Source organism: Amblyomma americanum, chromosome 5 (assembly GCF_052857255.1).
Source record: "Amblyomma americanum isolate KBUSLIRL-KWMA chromosome 5, ASM5285725v1, whole genome shotgun sequence".
Taxonomy (NCBI): domain Eukaryota; kingdom Metazoa; phylum Arthropoda; class Arachnida; order Ixodida; family Ixodidae; genus Amblyomma; species Amblyomma americanum.
Window position 1 is genome coordinate 130185024 of NC_135501.1, and position 17738 is coordinate 130202761.

At 43.3% G+C, this 17738-nt stretch overlaps 1 pseudogene; it reads right to left on the reverse strand.

Moving 5' to 3' along the window:
• Window positions 1-6399: 6399 nt before the first annotated feature.
• Window positions 6400-6528, reverse strand: LOC144135575 (U2 spliceosomal RNA; annotated as a pseudogene).
• Window positions 6529-17738: the final 11210 nt, after the last annotated feature.

Consider the following 17738-nt stretch of genomic DNA (forward strand, 5'->3'; position numbering starts at 1 on the left):
AACTTGCCTCAACTTTTAAATCGAAGGAAGGTCGCCAGGCTTAAAGTGTTTTATCTGATATATAATAACCACTTCTACTTGAAACAGCGTTCCTCTAGAGCTGTGAGATCTTCTCACGAAGATCAGGTTACATCCATAATGGCCCGAATCAATTCATTTAAATACTCCTTCCCCAGAACCATAGCTGAATGGAATTCCTTGCCTCAGGACCTTTTACAAGAAGACAATCTACAACAATTTGAAACTTATCTCTCCCGTTATTTAAGCTCATATAAACCATTTGCCATTGCTGTCATTCATTATGTTCTCTACCTGCGGTTCTTATTCTCGGTGGCCTGAAACCGAGCGTAATATTATGAACACTTGCCTACTGACACACTTGTGGCTTTATCTGCTGGCAACATGATTGATGATTTCATATAAGTTTGTATGATGATTTCATATATTTTGTACTTGCAGCTGTGTGCACTTCTTGAGTCGTATACATACACCGCGTAACGGCCTTACGGTGGACAGTACCAATAAATAAATAAATAAATAAATAAATAAATAAATAAATAAATAAATAAATAAATAACTGCTTCTCTCGGTGTCCAGAAGTACGCTTGTTGGTTTTTGGTGTGTTTTACGCTTGTTTTACATAGTTCAGATTCTCATCTCTGCCAATTCTGCTAACAGCCTCAATTTAAAGCCAACAGTAATTTAAGAATAAAAAATATATATATATAATATATAAATAAGTATAAAACGTTAAAAATCACTGCGGCTTCCCGCATCGGAAGAATGCGAGAGCGTTGACGCGTCCTCGACACAAGTCGCCTTTAAATTTTGGCGCCATGCTTGTTTTCTCGTTCACTTGATTGATTGGTTATCGACAAACCCTGATTATACCCTCGTTTCATCCTGGCAACAATTTCGAGTTTTCAAATTTACCGCCACGCTTAGTTCCCGCCCGCTCACTATATATTCGTCCAGTCTATTTACCCGTAGTCGACTTCATTTTCCAAACTTCCGGGATTAATTACATTAATTAACCTCATTTACTCTGATAACAAATGTTTTCATCTGTCACCCATTCTGGAAGTTCAAATTTGGCGCCACGGTTGCTTCCCGTCCAGCCTATTCCGCCATCCTTGATTTTCCTCTAATTAATTACCTAACAAATCTACGGCGCTTAAACATTTTTGAAAGAGTTATCACTCATAAAATACATTTCAATTCATTTCGAACTTTATTTGCACTTCTTTGCCCATTTTTGCATTATTTCGGCATAAACTGCTGTTTTCCCGTCCGCTTGCTATGTAGACGTCCGCCCTACTTCAACGGTTTTTGAAAGTTCTAGGTCTAAATAATTACCTAATTATCCGATTCTCACCACGTTTGCCATTGATGTCATTCATTATGTTGTTTACCGACATAGTCTACCGAAGCTTTCGCTTCAGAAAATATATAAACGTCTGCGGCAATACTTCCCACCAGAAGTAACCATGGCGTTCCAATTCTGAGTGTTGCGTCATATGTTTTCAAGATTTGTGGGGCTGGTTGCTGCGGGGCTTATTACGCTAGAATAACAGCTACCTTCCATTTCTGCCTCAGCACATTCGCTAAATAGGAGCACAGCCTAGAGCTAGCCAGAAGCGCTTGAAAATCTATTCAGCAGCATGTGATGCGCTTGTGTTTAGAACTAAAAGCACACGCTGCAATAAAATGGGATTTTCTGCAGTATGCTATCTCATTTAAAACAAAGGATCAAACGGTGTATTTCGTCCGGCAAATGCATTTTGAAACTTACGACGCTTTTTTAGGAAATAGCTTTTCTCATTGAGATAACTACACAGTGCCCCCCGAGTGGCTGCTGTGCGAAAGGCGCAGACACGGAACCCGGTTCTTCCAGCACAATGGCGCACCCGGCCGTGATAATGCCCCCATACAATGTGCAGCGCTGCGTGTCCCGGAGAATAGACATGGCTCTGTAGTCTGGAAAGACCTGGCTTCTATTGATTGGGCACATCAAGAGCACGACCTTTCTGTCCCACAGAGAAAAGCGTCTGCTCTGTGAGACGTGGCAAGGGAGCCAGTTGTCAACCACTGTGGTGGTGCCACACCCACCTTCAATTGGTTTTCTCGAAAAGCAGTCAGAGAACGATAAGAATGATAAATTGAATTAATCGCACGGCAACCATTATTTGATGTTGTATTATTCACAACAAATTATCAGTACACCGCGAATTTCCCAGCAGCACCGTCGCGTGAGTCCTTATTACCAAATTGCATTGGTGCAACCTAGATAAATTACACTCCGTACATGACACCTTAGTTCTTGCCAGAAAGAATGAGTGCCTATTTGTCAATGCTATGTGCATGTAACCACGTTTTCCGGAATGAATGAAAATGCTGAACGCGCATGTAGATTGAACAGAAACACAGCGGTTCTTTCAAGAATTAAAAAAGGAGCTTCTCGGTAATGCGATTTCTTAGCGGATCTGCTGCTGTACTGGGAAAGTAGGCGATCGCATGCAGAACACGCATTGCCGAAAAGAGGCGTATCTGGATTTTGACTGGGCCACGCGCACCGCGTTCCGCCTCCTATGAGGCTATAGCCTCGTGCAAACGACCAGTGCGTTTCCAGCGTGCGCCTGGCGCCATCTCTGGCGAGTGGCGCATACCATTATCAATTTAGTACCTAATGTGTACTTCTAGTATGCATTGTAAGGACTTGACGAATCTGAGAACAAGCCCATAGTTATGCAAATGAGGTAAAGCACAAAACATTTGCAGAATGAAGCGAATACTACGTAGGCTAGAAATTTATTTCCAGAGACTCTACTACGGAAGAATCTACTTTAAAACCAAGATTCCTCCGGGTATTGAGAACTATTTAACAAGATTGTATAATTTCATCACGCACTGAAAAATAGGCTTTGAAATCTAATGTTCATGCATTCTTGTTTTCATTGAAAGAAACGAGTGAGGCATCGCGTTTCGGACAACTGTTTATCGCCAAAATTCGAAAATTCTATATTGCAGCTCAGCATATGATTGTCATTTACCGTGGCTTAACCAAGAAAACCTTCACATTTGTTCGAGAAAATAAAAATGATGTTCATTCTTTTACCCATACTCTATAGAATTTCCTTTACATACTGTTTCGAAAGTCACGTGGTTCCTGGGACGGAACAGCTGTCATCATCACCATCGAAATATTACTGATATTGAAACAATTTTTTTTATGGTAATTGATGACGTGGAGACTAGAAGTTCTGCTGTTTGGTTGTTGTTTTTCAATGCTGTGATCTTATTTTTCGAACATGCTGAAGAAATGCATTTTATTCCAATCCCTTTAAGGTCACCTCATAATAAGAGCATTAAAATTATCACCATAGCAGCCAAGTTAGGACCGTGCAAAGCAGTGTTGCCCGACGGCGAGCTGTGTCCTGTGCCTCCTGAGCTCACCTCATCTCGATCATTTTCTTGATCTCATCTGCCCACATTTCATCTTACCGATCTCTCAAGCTCCACTTACCTTTTGTTCGAAATAATTGTCTTACACCACCGGGTCGTCTGCAATTTGTTCTTCACATTCTGTGCCCGCTTAAATCCAATGTAGAGAAGTTGTACGCAAAGTAGGAAACGAGCATATATAGCTTCCACCGAAAATTGCAGAATGATTCTTTAGATGAAGTGTTTCTCGACCGCAAAATTTCCACCAATATTTCAACGATCTGTTGATTCCACGCTGTACTTTTGGTACCAATGCTGCGCACTCTATATGTCTTTCCCGCAGCTTATCGATTCTCTTTGTGTTTACCTCGGATCTTATCGCCGTGAAAAACAAAATGTCTTTGATAAAGTCTACACAAAAATGCTTTTACGCTTCTGGGGAGCTACTGTGACAACCGCTGCTGTGGCAGTTCACCCTCGCAGAGTATCCTACTTGCTCGGCTTCCATAACTGTCCGCTACTTTATTCATAACGCCTGTACGTGAGCATCCGGCATAGTAATGCTACTGAATTATTGATCAGTGGCGGCATATTGCATGCTGCATTATAGGGGCTGGTTGCCTTGGCGGTATGCATTCCGCCTCAATCTTTATTCCTCCCCGAGACATATGTGCAGTGCATTGAGAACTGCGATCAAGAGGCAGCGCTTCTCGGAAGCATGCTGCTCTCAAGCGTTCAAGATTGAACCTTGCAGGTCTGATAGCCGTCGCTTCGCGCTTTTATAGCTTCCAATGCACTGTTCTCAATTGAGGTATCATAGGCTGTACGTATGCAGTCCGCGCGTGTGGTTGTACTCACGGCGCGATCACAATACTGGGCCGGTACGCAAATGTCCCACCTCAAGATTTTCGATGAATACCTATAGTGCAACTTGCCTATCACCCTATTCTTTTTGCGTTACTGTACTGGTGTCTATGAAGAGCCTAAGAGATTCGAGAAGGTGCGAGGAATATATTTGGCCTTACGCCTGTGTGTTTTGGTTCGCGTAGGGCTAAATGTAATGCTTTTCGAATTAGCTCTAACTAAAACTTGCAAATAAACAGCTCTCAGAATCCTTTGACACGATAAGACGGTAAGAAACCGCTGCTGCTGTCTTCAGTATTACTTCAAGAGGCGGTTTAGAGGAGACATCTCGCATCTCTTTATCCATTACCTTTAAAACCCGGAGGTAGATTTTTTCGTTTGTCAATCCCGAATCCAGGAACTTGTAGGAACAAAGGAAAACAGCAAAAACATTTCTTGATTCTTTTAGCATTTTTCACAGAGAAAGGCGTGATATTTATCTGAAAGCGATGTTGGATAATTTTTTGTGCTTCGAGAAGCAACCACAACCACACAAATCCTTCAAAAATGTTTGGTGGGCCAGTGGGTATTAATACATGATGAACCTGAATCACGTGACAAAAGAAATGTTTTTCTGCTTCAGAGACAGAAGCTTCTTTCTATTAAACCCTTCGGGTGATAGCGCTCATACTCTTTCTTTCTTCACCTCTATCCGTAACGAAAAATTAAGTGTTCTGTTCTTTTCATTATGCACGCAAAATGTTCAACACATAGAGGGAATGGAACTGGTGGTTCGAAAACTACATGCCTTAGCTGTCTTTCTCGAAATGAGTGCCGGATGGTGGGTGTTGGCGCTCGTTAAAGGTGAAATACCGCTTGTGGATATGTGAATGGGGGGGGGGGGGGGGCGTGAGCCTATGAGAGAGGTGGGTTTGGTTGGAGAATGTGTTTAGGGAAGAATTTGCGTATCTAGTGCGTGAACATGAGAAGCATTTGTGACTTTTCTGTGAGGTTACGAGGATTTCAGACTAAATAGTGAATGGTGTTATAAAAGGAAGAAATTAAATGCACCTTGTGGTGTAATGCATAATGAAAGGCCGACAAATAGATATGAGCTAAGAACTTTTCACTCAGCTCCTAAAGAAAATAATTGTTCCCGTTATTAATGCTCTTTCAATACCTTCGGGCCCCTTGTCCACCTCTAACCAGCCTTAAGGCGGATGTAGAGGCGTCAAATACTTTAGCTATCTCACAAGACTGGTGACTGTTCGGGAGGCCAGCCACCGCTTACGGAGCATAAGAAAACCATCAGACGCGTGGCATAGCTAAACATTCCGGTGCCTGTAAGTTCACATTCAAGCAAGAAAGGACGTGAGAAATAATCATATCAGGAACTGCAGGCCTGCAAATTCTCAACATCGGGCCATCCCTGCGGGTAGTAAAACGACCCTCTAGTGATTTCCTCCATGCTTAACGGACGTCTTTCCTGGCACGGAGATAAGATGAAAAGCCACAACTGGAGGTTACGTCCGACAGTGAAATCAAAGAGAAAAAAACTGCAGAGAATGTTTAGTACATTGGAATCAGTGCGAAAACATGGATTTGTGCTACGAAGGAGACGAGCATGAGCGCGCAGTGCCGCGGGATGGAGCGCTCGCTCTAGGCCAGCTGACAGACAGACAGACAGACAGACAGACAGACAGACAGACAGACAGACAGACAGACAGACAGACAGACAGACAGACAGACAGACAGACAGACAGAGAGACAGACAGACAGACAGACTGACTGACTGACTGACTGACTGACTGTCTGTCTGACTGACTGACTGACTGACTGACTGACTGACTGACTGACTGACTGACTGACTGACTGACTGACTGACTGACTGACTGACTGACTGACTGACTGACTGACTGACTGACTGACTGACTGACTGACTGACTGACTGACTGACTGACTGACTGACTGAGGTTGCTGAGAGGAAGAAGAAAGAGGAATGTGCACAGGCCTGACTACTGGCTCAAGCCGAGCCACGCTCGTTGCCGCGTGATGAAAGAAGGAGGGGTAAAGGATAAGAGAGCAAAGAGTGAAAGAAAAGACGCGACGCGATAATATGCCCGGGCCGATCCCGGAGTCAGTGCAATACCGGGCCGACCCGCGCCAGAGTGCTTAAAGCCAAGCACTCCGCCACATTCCAAAAATAAGTTTAATATCTTAGGTCCAACGACCCGCTGCAGATATTTAATCAGGTATCAGGTATCATGTATGCGCCAGCTGCGAAAAGACAACGATTCGAAGCGTACTAACGCCGACAAAAATCTCTCGTTAGCTGGCAACAGACAACGAAAGATTTTTGTCGGCGTTAGTACCCATCGAATTAGTGCTTACACACTTATGAAATATTGAGACAGCTGCTGAATCTGAAGTCTGCCCAGAGATCTGCTCGTTGAAGATAGCCAGCAAGAAATCGCGAGCGTGAATACCTGCGACAGAAATAATTTCAGGTATGGTTTGCGCTGCCGAAGTGGAGGCCCAATTTCAAATATTTCAGCAGCTTGCCTGTGTTCGTCATTCTGGATAGGCACACCATTTTCTGAGAAAAGGAAATTAGCTAGTCATACATTCCATTAAACGCCAATATATACCGCACACTCGATTTCATCTACAATGCGTCTGTTTTGTGCTTACGATTGCTGATATCAATGTGTTGGGTCGTTTCTTTGTGTGCCACTGATGACGCCCAAGTATTGTGTATAAAAGATCACTCGTTCCCTCCATTAAAACCAGTTTTAAGTTCGCGCTCTATGTTGTTGTCTCTCTTCTCGTTCTGTGAAAATTAAAGGCTTCGATCCACCATGTTTTCTCAATATTCGCCTGGTCACCACTGCAGTAAAAATTTTATGAGTGCCAAGCAACCTAATTTTTAATTTTGACATTGTGTATATTATCGTGAAGAGAGTTTTTTTCTTTTCGTTGCTACATCACCGGCCGAATAACAGCAAGACTCTTTGAATTAGAACGTACATTCTTCTAGACATTTATACCAAAATTGCCTCTAATGCTCTGTTCTTGCCGCTATCCTGGACAAAGACAGTACGAAAAGGAGGACGCCCAATGACATCATTGCACTGCAACTAAAACCTTGCTTTTAAAAAGGCGCATGCGGTTCCTACTCTTTTAGTGTTCTACTATATAAAGTAGTATAAAACTCATTTTGCTTTTCTCTCATAGGTACGCTCTTCGATCGATTTTATACTGGGTTCAAATAAAAAGTAATATATGCATAAATTCAGCAGAAAACAATTTTCGCGCACCTTGACCTTGGCGCATGATAGCCTTAGATGGTTATGCGCCGTTAAACCCAACACAACGACAACATAATATATGCATAGATATCGGAAGGCGCAGTGTCAAGTTGAAGTAAAAATAGCATCCGTGGTCATGCCACTCACTATCTGGAAGTTAGCGGCCGCGCATAGCAGTCATGCAGTGAAATGCAAATATGAGCTTCTGCGTCATTGCAAGGACGAGTGCTTCGAGCAAGGCCGCGGGTAACGTATGAACTATGGCAATGAGAATAACATTTGGTCATTCGCATATTCCTGGCTAGAAGCAATACCGCTTTTACCTTGTCGCCTTTACGAGGAGCTGACCTGAGAACTATGCCATAAATGTTTTATGATTTTAAAGAAAACATCACCTTTAGTTTGTTCATTGCTTGTTACGCATAAATTATTCAAGCAGATTTCAAAAGCACCATAAAATTTGCGAGGCATTTTCCGGTCGCAATTTCCATTTCGTTGTTCCATTTCGGAGCCAGAGCAACTTTTACCGAAAATCACACGCACACCTCCTGTCTGTTTTTCGTTCGACCAGCAGAAATATCTTCAGAAAGTTTTGCCAAACGGAAAAAGTTCCTGCCGACCAGTACAACCTAATTTTATCGGCGCATTCATTGTACTTCCCATAAAAGCCTACTGCCGAGAAAGTTTACCAAGCTGGATTTCGAGAGTAAATGACTTTCTTGTTTTTTTGCTTAGCTGATTCATTGCAGTCCTCGTTTGCATTGCTCTCTCTCAAAAGCACCGATGCCAGCACTTTCAGTCTTCCTCGACTTTTTCCGTAACTGAAGAAACAGAATCTCCGCGAAATTAGCTAGACTCAGAATTCACGAACGTCCATAGCCAAAGCACGTTACGACAGAGAAGACAGAAGTGAACAATGCTTCATTGCAGAAGCTTCGAAGAAGATTCAATTTTTTGCTCATGCGCAGATCAGATGGGGCGTAAGGAGCAAAGTTTGCTTTTGTATACGTAATCCTGCCGTATTTACAAGCTCTTACAAAGGGTTTGTTTTCCTTAAGTGCTGTGAGTGGTTGTAATGCAGAAAATATAAAATTTTGACTAACAGCCACACATACAAAATCCAAAGTTTGAAATGAGATGTATTATAACCGCACACTCTTTTGTTTTCGGAGCCACCAATCCGACCCTAGTAATCATTCCAGGCTTTTGCGCCTTGAGAAGTCTATGTCCGGGAACTTTTTACTACTTGTGCATATTTGTTGCGAGAAACGCACCTACATCAAAATGGCACTAACTGCCGCCAGTTATTGCTTGCTGTTTATGCAGAGGTAGGCGCTCAAATAAGATTCTCCTGCTGATTAAAGTGCACATCTAAATATTATTTTATATTAGCTGTGTCCTGAAGAACAGTCCTCTCAAAGCTGCTAAGACAAATTGGAGTAAATGTGCAAGAAGTTCATCGAATGTTTTTTCACTGAATACTATGGTTAATAGAGCATTCTTCACGCAGTTTCTTTTCGTACATTTTTCTTTATTAGAGACTCATTTCTCCCCCAGTGCAGGTTAATAGGAGCGCACGCTGCAAACCAACAACAGTGACTGGGCGAGTGAACGAAGTTAATGACCGGCCAGAAGATTCTGATTTAATGGCCACATCAGTGGCATATTCGATATCTGCATGAAATTCTGATCTTGATAAAGACACACTTCCACTACCACTATACGAAGTTCCACGCCTATATTTGCAAAAAAGTGTTGCTTTGCATTCAGCACCAAAAAATATTTTACCCGGATAACCACAAAATTTATTCCCAAAATACGACTCGAATTCGGCAAACCTTTTTAAAGTAGTCATAATTTTTTGGTCTGTCTAGTTCAGATCTAAAGACGTATTAGTTCATTGGTTTCTGGCTAGAATTAACCCAGAAAGTTGAACAAAGTAAAAGCTGATTTTGAGGGTGGCCCCCCGCCGCGGTGGCTCAGTGGTTAGGGCGCTCGACTACTGATCCGGAGTTCCCGGGTTCGAACCCGACCACGGCGGCTGCGTTTTTATGGAGGAAAAACGCTAAGGCGCCCGTGTGCTGTGCGATGTCAGTGCACGTTAAAGATCCCCAGGTGGTCGAAATTATTCCGGAGCCCTCCACTACGGAACCTCTCTCTTCCTTTCTTCTTTCACCACCGCCTTTATCCCTTCCCTTACGGCGCGGTTCAGGTGTCCAACGATATATGAGACAGATACTGCGCCATTTCCTTTCCCCCCAAAACCAATTATTATTATTATTATTATTATTATGAGGGTGGCTTTCCCTTAGTGTATACCATATTAATGGGTCACAGGTTGCTGAAATATGCCGTATTTATTTGATCTGATGTGCTGTAAAAGACTGCAAATTGCCTTGACGTTTTTCCGTCCTAAAAACAAGGTTTCATCATTCGTAGGAACGTGAGCTTCTCAGCACGTTAGAATCGTCGCCGGAGCTCTCGTTGTCATCTAAAGACCTCTCCACCTCGCAAAAGAAGAGAGAGTCACCGTCGGAAACAAATTGTAGACCCTGATCCTCTGCAAAGCTGCTCTAAGGAACTGCTCCAAGCAGCAGCTCTTTTTCTCAGTACATCGTCGCTATCGGCTTTCTTCATTGTGACGTCATTCTGAAATGACTGTTGAGAGGCTTCAAAAAACGAGCTCAAGGAACGAAACGCATTTTTTCACCGATAACTACTGCACTCTATTGCATAAATGGCAAGTAACGCAATTACCGAAATTAACTCGTCTTTGGCGTCGGCCGCAGATAAACATGGGGCCGGACCAGTGTGACCCACCGTTGGTATTATTGGGGCAGTCTCCCAGGACAAGTACTGTGGGAGTTGGCTGTTAAAGGGTTAAAGAATAAAAACGCGCTCATACTAGCGCTGCTAAAACACATATGATATGAGATATCATGATTCGCATTTTCGATAAAAAGTGCAACGCTTCTCATAACACGAGAGCGAGAAACAATACGGGTTGTGTAATTTTAACGCATGTTGCAGTACGCGAATTTTTCTGCACTATTTTCTGCCGTTAAGGAGCAAGCTGAGAAAAACAGATGAAGAGAAATTTTAGATGAATGACGAAATCATGACCATGTACTTTGCATTATCCTTTTGCCCGCAAGTTTGAGAAAATGCAAAAGTGGCCTTCACATTACTGTGCGTGCCTAGAGGAATTATAAAACAAGAAGGCGCTCAAAAGGTATTAAACTAAGTGTAAAAACAAAAAACACACTGCGGAAAAGACGTTGCAATTAGAGATTAGAGATGAGCAACATGAGACGGGCTCGACGCGCTTGCTAGGTGTTGCCTGGCGTTCCTAAACCGGGTGCAAAAACACTGCATTTTTTCTTCATATTTTATTCGAAAGAAGGCAGAAATATCTCTTGCGTATGTTCTTTTAAAGCTCTTCGATGATACGCTTGTCTTCTTCTATTTTCATATCAATGCTTTATGATCAGAGTCCTTCAAAGCTTTACGTTCCTCTGAAAACGAGATGTTTTCATCGGTGTTGAGCTTCAGAAGTTAAATCGAACTTGAAAAAAAAAACAGACGCCTTCTCTGCGCTTGTCTGTTGCATCTGACTAGAGTTTCAGATAAAAAAAGGTTTCTTTTTTCTTCTTCTAGAGATTACTCGCGATCTATGAGGGCGTTTTCTTTCAAATGCACTCGCCGTGTTTGATCCAACGCTGTGCAGAATAAAAATAATCGCATGACTTGTGTTCTACAGTGACTCACATCATTTCCTTTCGAGTATTGTTACGAATGCTTTCATTCCCTGAAAAGCCTAATGAATACAATATAGCATACGCCGCAGAAAGAGTGGACACCTTAAATAGCGAAAAAAAAAACCAAAGGAAGGCACCGAGCATAGCACATTGCGCGTAAAAATCTGATTTTGCAAGTTCTCATCCTTTGCGCCAACATTCTGCTTGCCTTGTGATGTGTCAGACACAAATATACCTTTTCTGGAGATCAGTGGATCAATTGGCCCCAATAACGCAATATGCAAACTCTGGACACTTAGAAGTGATAGCACGCAAATGAGTGGATATTTATTTTCCGCAGGTTTTCATTTGGAAGACATTCTACTATAAGAACGCGAGTTAGGTATGAGTCACTTAAAGGGCGCTGTATTTGTTATAGAACTAGCTAGTATATAAATACTTGCCGCATTCGCTTCAAGCGCTGCGCGTTGATTATCGTAGTCCTCATGCGCCCGCAAACAGCTGAAACAGACAGGTGTGTTCTGGACGAACGAGAACGAGAAGTTTATTGCCGTTTTAAGCCGGCCCCCAACAAAAGTGAAAAAGAAATTGGTGAATACGGGCTGATGACCAGGATTGTGCATGTGGGATGAAGAGGCGCTGGAAACGTAAAAGCGCAGCGGCGAAAATGTAGGGCTACGGACAGAAAGAGACGTAGCTTCGTAGGTAGAGGATGCCGAAACAGCAGCGACAGAGCGGCGAATAAAGAGGGCACCGCCAAACTTAATTATAACATAGAGGCTGTCGGAGCAGGCAGTCCCGAAAGGTCGGCGTAGTAAATGAGTGGCTCCTGTAATAGTGTTAAGCATGAAGCGAAAAACGCATGAAGTGGAAAATGCAGGTGGTGACCGCAAATCCGGATCGCGAGAGTGAAATGACTAGAAGGATAAGAATGGTGTGGAGCGCATTTGGCAGCTTCCTTCAGGTCATAAATTGCAGTTCATCCTTATTCCTCGGGAGGAAGGTATATAAGAGTTGTATCTTACCGGTACTTACCTATGAAGCAGAAACATGGAAGCTAACGAAAAGGCTTCAACTTCAGGAAAGCTCAGCGAGCAATGAAAAGAAACTCGATAGGTGTAGCGTTAAAAAATACGAAGAGGGCAGAGTGGGTCAGGGATCAAACCCGTGTTAATGACACCTTGGTCGAAATCAAGTGGAACAAATGGCCCTGGGGAGGGCATGCAATGCGATAGCAAAATGACCGATGGTCGATGAGAGGAACAGACTGAATTCCAAAGGAAGGGAAGCGCAGCAGTGGGCGGCAGAAAGTTAGGTGGCCCGATGAGATTAAGAAGCTTGTGGGGATGCAGTGGCCGCAGCCGGAACAGGAGAGGGTTAAGTGGAGAGACGCGGGAGATGCCTTTGCCCTGCAGTGGTCGTAGTCTGGCTGATGATGATAGAAAAACGGCGAGTGGAAGCTCATGTTCTCGACACTTAGCGTAAGCGTAAGTAAAGACAATGGAAAGATCAATAAAGTAAAGGGGGCGGTGGCTTCGTTGTAGCATATTATGTACGCATAAAGCAATCCCCATTGCAAGGAAAAAGCACACGCACCCAAGTTGGATCTTTCGGCTACCAAAGCAATAACTGTCCTTTCAGGCAAACAGTTTTATGGCCTGTATGTGAGCGCATATTATTTCGAGGTTTTCCTCACGATTTTTGGGACGGCATTCTGCACATCATGTTTGAGTCTCTATTGGCTGGGGGTACACTTTCTTAATAACGTTTTATGGTCTTACTCATGCACCATAAAGCCCTGCGAAATCTATTGTGTTGTAAATAGTGGGGCTTTTGTCCATTTTCACTGTGCTAGAACTAAAACCACAGGTCTAAGGTTTCGCCGATCTTTGTTTGCCTGAAGCCTACGGCAGGTGGCCTACCTGCCATGGTGGGCACGTGGAAACCAGCCCACCGTGTTGCCACACCACGCGCCCACCTGTGTCTCAAAAGCGTCACCGGAGACAGCACCTAGCTGCCATCGGAGGGCAGTGGCGCATCGCGTATCCGCTGCAGCACTGCGCCAAGATAAGTGCTCCGAGCGATATATCAGAATAAAGTAGAGGACTAATCCCACATTGCGATTTCTCCGATGTTTGTCTGAAAGCTGCTTGACCTTGAACATTAAGCCTCGCAACGAACTCTATGTGAATCTAAAAGTGTAGCGCATGTATTCGCATTTGGCCTAACTACGCTATCATCCGCAGTTTGGTTTTACTTTCTAGCCCGAACTATTCTCTTAAGCAGAAGCTCCCTGACGTAAATAAATGACACTGTTTAGCACCATAGCTGTGCTGTTGCATATGCGACGTCAAGCTTAAATATTTGTACACGCGCACCATCACTACACTTTAAGAACTAAGTGGAAGACCGATGTGGTGGCCCACCTGATGTGCTCCGGGCTGCAGCTTCCAATGATGATATAAAAGCCTGCGCTGTTTGCTCAGTGTCGTCGCCTACGCACATTGCTTCCTAGCGCGACCTGACACTGTGTTTGACGGTGCATTCTTCGAGAGCAGTCTTGCAGAAACGTGCACAACGGAGCGCGAAAAGCCTTTCCTTGTTCGGGGTCTCATAGAGAAGCAGTTTCTGTTGGCTGCATTCTCGAGGAAGTGGAATAGCAAGCCCCGAGTGAACCGTTATCTGAAGCGTCAGGCAGCCACATCATACATGCGAAGTCGAGCGACCTCCGAGACTTCCTTCAGTGATGCCCGCCCGCGCTAAGTAATGTTTGGAAATTTGTAATGCCTACGTAGTAAAGCTCCACTTTCTGTTTCAAACACTGCTGGGAGGACAGGATTTCCTAGCCGTGATAAATTTTATGCCTGTTCTCACAAGGATCATAGATTTTCTCCTGCAGCGGCGCCAATAAATGGCCATGAGCAAAGGGGCGGTTTTGCTGTATGGTGTAGTCAATTTTAGGCTGATTTGATAAGCCTGGCTTAGTTTGAGCTTATTTTTTTAGTAGTAGGGGAAGGAATCGAGGTGATTTTGAAAATTTGTGGACCGTGCTGTGTCCACTGAGGATCAAACAGAACCACTCCGGCTTTTTACGGTGACGTTAGTGTGCAGTATTCTTTGCTTTACTTCTAACGCTAGGATTCCAACACGAACTTAGTTTAGTTTATGTGATTTTAACGTCTCAAAGCGACTCAGGCTATGACGCCTTACTGAAGGGCTCCGGAAATTTCGACCATCTGATGTTCTGTAATGTGCACTGACATCGCGCAGTGTACGGACCGCTCGAATTCCTGATGACTTTTCCACATCGATCGAATACGAAGGCACGAGTTGAATTTTATCTGCACGCGCAAAGAATTCACATGTGTCAGCAAAACTTTTAATAATAATGTTTTTATTGTCTTCTCGCTTAAGAAAAGCTAGCTTTTTTGTAGCGCTTGGTATCGCTCATATTTGAAAGACAGTACATCGGTCTCGACTGAAGACGCTCACTGGGCTGAACTGTACTTTAGAGTCGATTACGCTTAGAACTCACATTTTTAAATAAATGCTGCTTTCAAGAGCTCCCTCGTTATTTCTAAGAAAGCAATGTTTCTGATAGAAAGAAATAACAGCTCAAATCAAGTGAGCAGTTCAGTTCATTATTATAAGCTGAAGCCCTCAGAGTACGCCATTACAACTGGGCATCCCTCTACGCCACATAGTTGTGTATCATCTCAACGAGAAATGAATATTGATTTATGTACCTTCTCTTCGGGCTTATACTTTATGGGCATTATTTCTAGAACTAGCAATACATAATGGAGTAGGAGAACCCCGAACCTCTACAGCGCTGTATTTAGCATTTTAAATTATGTTCACTTAAGTGAGCCTTTATATTTTGCTTTTACTGCCAACGTAACAGTTCGGATACAAAAAAGGAAGCAGGAGAACCTGGTTTCGTTAAAAATGCTGATGAGACAGTTGATTTCTGGGCAAAAGCCTTAGGTTAAACTGAAGCGTTCGCTCCTGATTACAACGCGTAGTACAGTCAACCAGTTGCCAAAAGTAAATGTCTCGAATTGAATTTGGGCGCGCTCAGAGTTCTGCTTGAAGAAGCAACTAATTCTTTTGTGATGGAGCCTTGAATTTAAAGTATATTTACTGCAGCTTCATACTTCCGGTCTATGAAACGTGTCTCGCGTATAGAATACGCAGCCTGATGGTGGCCCTTGATGGCAGCCAAGGTTTTTTCTGCTTAATACTGCTCAAAGCGAGCGTAATCAGTCTGTAAATCACGTTAGGCAACGAAAACAACACACTGGGCCCGAGAAACAGGCTTCTTTTTCTGATGGATAATTTCTTCCGGTGTAATTTACAATGCTCCATAACTACGCGATTGATGGAACGTAAATTTACCCGCGAGCACGTTCTGCGTCTTAAAAACTATTGGTCAGCTGGGCCTGCTCAGCTGGGCAGTGTAAACGTCAGTTTTGTTTGTGGTCATTGCTCTCATAGTACCCCGTGGTCCTTATTGGGAACAAAACATTTCAGCCAACCCTCGGAAGCTTATTTTGGCTGCTAAAGAAACAAAAACGTGTGGTTCCCACAAAAGATAATCAAGTGCAGTACACTGACCTACGTGTCCGCACAGCCAAGATCTCAGAAAGCATGAATCATGAGAGCGAGATTCCTGCACGAGCTGGTTTGGTATTATGTTCGAATTACTAATACTAAAGAATAGTTCTTCCACATTTTCAAATATTATTGTTGCTTGTAATATGATAGCGCTGTAAATTTGAAAGATGTCAACCGTTTACGCTCCCATTACAGTTTTTTACTGTTTGGTGTCTCTAGTTTGGGGCTATTAGCTTGCAGTGAATTGTGAATGGCAGACCATAAAACGTGAAAAGTATGAAACTGATAAAGCAGCATCCCTACTGGAGCGGGGTAGGCGCCTTTTCTGGGTTAGCTTCGGCAAGTTGATTGCCTTGTTTCTGTAACTTGGACACAATTTCAGTCAGCTCCTTCTGTCAGGTTAATATGCTGTGTACTAAGCTGGAGACTATAAAAGTCACGTTAATTAAAAAATAATTGGGCAAATTTCAATAATCCTGCACCTTGTCATGGGATGACCTCGTTGGAGTTTGGCTAATGTTACGTGTACAACAATGTTACCAGCCAAGCTGGCTTAGTGGCAATGCCAGTCAGCTGGTGAGCTCAGGTTGGCGGAATGAAATATTGGCCCTAGAGGCAGCATTTTATTTGATTGAAGAAGTTAGGCTTTTAACAACCATAAATCACAATACGCGCTGCGTTAATTACTGAATGCTAGCAGTACTCGATGCTGAGGCACATGCGTGCACTTGAGCTAGTCTGGTGGCTTGTCTGGCATCCCTCGCTGCGTAGATGTGATTCGCGTGCTATCCGAAGTACAGGGAAAGTTCGCAAAACGGGTTTCAGTGTTGCTCCGATGCAGCCAAAATGCGAAGCTTTCCCCATGCTGTCAGATGATAGTGCGCGTTCGCGAACCTCAGATGTTACAGTTTTATCCTGAGCCCTTCACTGGCGTGTGTGTCATAGCCCATATGCGAGTTTCTGATATCAAACCTATTTTAGCGCAAAAAACACATACCATGATATACGTCTGTGTACAAAACGTACTGACAGCGGGGGCTACGGCAAGTGCTGCTGCAGGGAGAAGTTTGTTTCCTGCATTGAGTTGAGCAGCGTTGTTCTGTAATATTTCTACAGCGTTTCTGCAGTTTTAGTGAGGAAGACATAATGCTGATTTAACTGATATTGGGGTTAAAAATATTTGCTCATCCTTTTTTTCAGATATAAATCATTATCTTGCCGCAGTTACAATTTAGCTAGCCAAGCGTGTAGAATCCTGCTGGAAAAAAAGCGTCATACTGAAAATAAAGACTCCTTTAAACCCCAGGTTTAACGAACATTCGTAGTTTCCTAAATACAGGGCAATTAAAAGTAAAAAAAATTCGGAAACAAGTTAGGAGCCGCTGCGAAAGTCACAATTTTAAAATTCTGAGAATTATCCAGGCAGTCAACAAATTTCAGTTTTTGAAATTTAAATAAACGTAGTGCCGTTTTTATAGACGAATAATGCTTTTGTATCCGCGGCGAATTCTCACTTTGGTGTGTCCGTCACAGTTGACTTAGAACTAAAATCGAAAGTGTGAAGCTATGTAGAACAACACGGCGCTACCCGAATCTATCACCAGACAGGAAAAAAACACTTGTAAATACAGATCAGGAGAAGAACAGCGTGCTGACAACGATGAAGAGGAGGACCGGAAGAAAAAGAAGGACAGTGTCTGTGCGGCAAAGTGGGCATGTGCCATTGTACGAGGTTAACAGCAACAACAGCAACAAGAACCAACGGACAAAG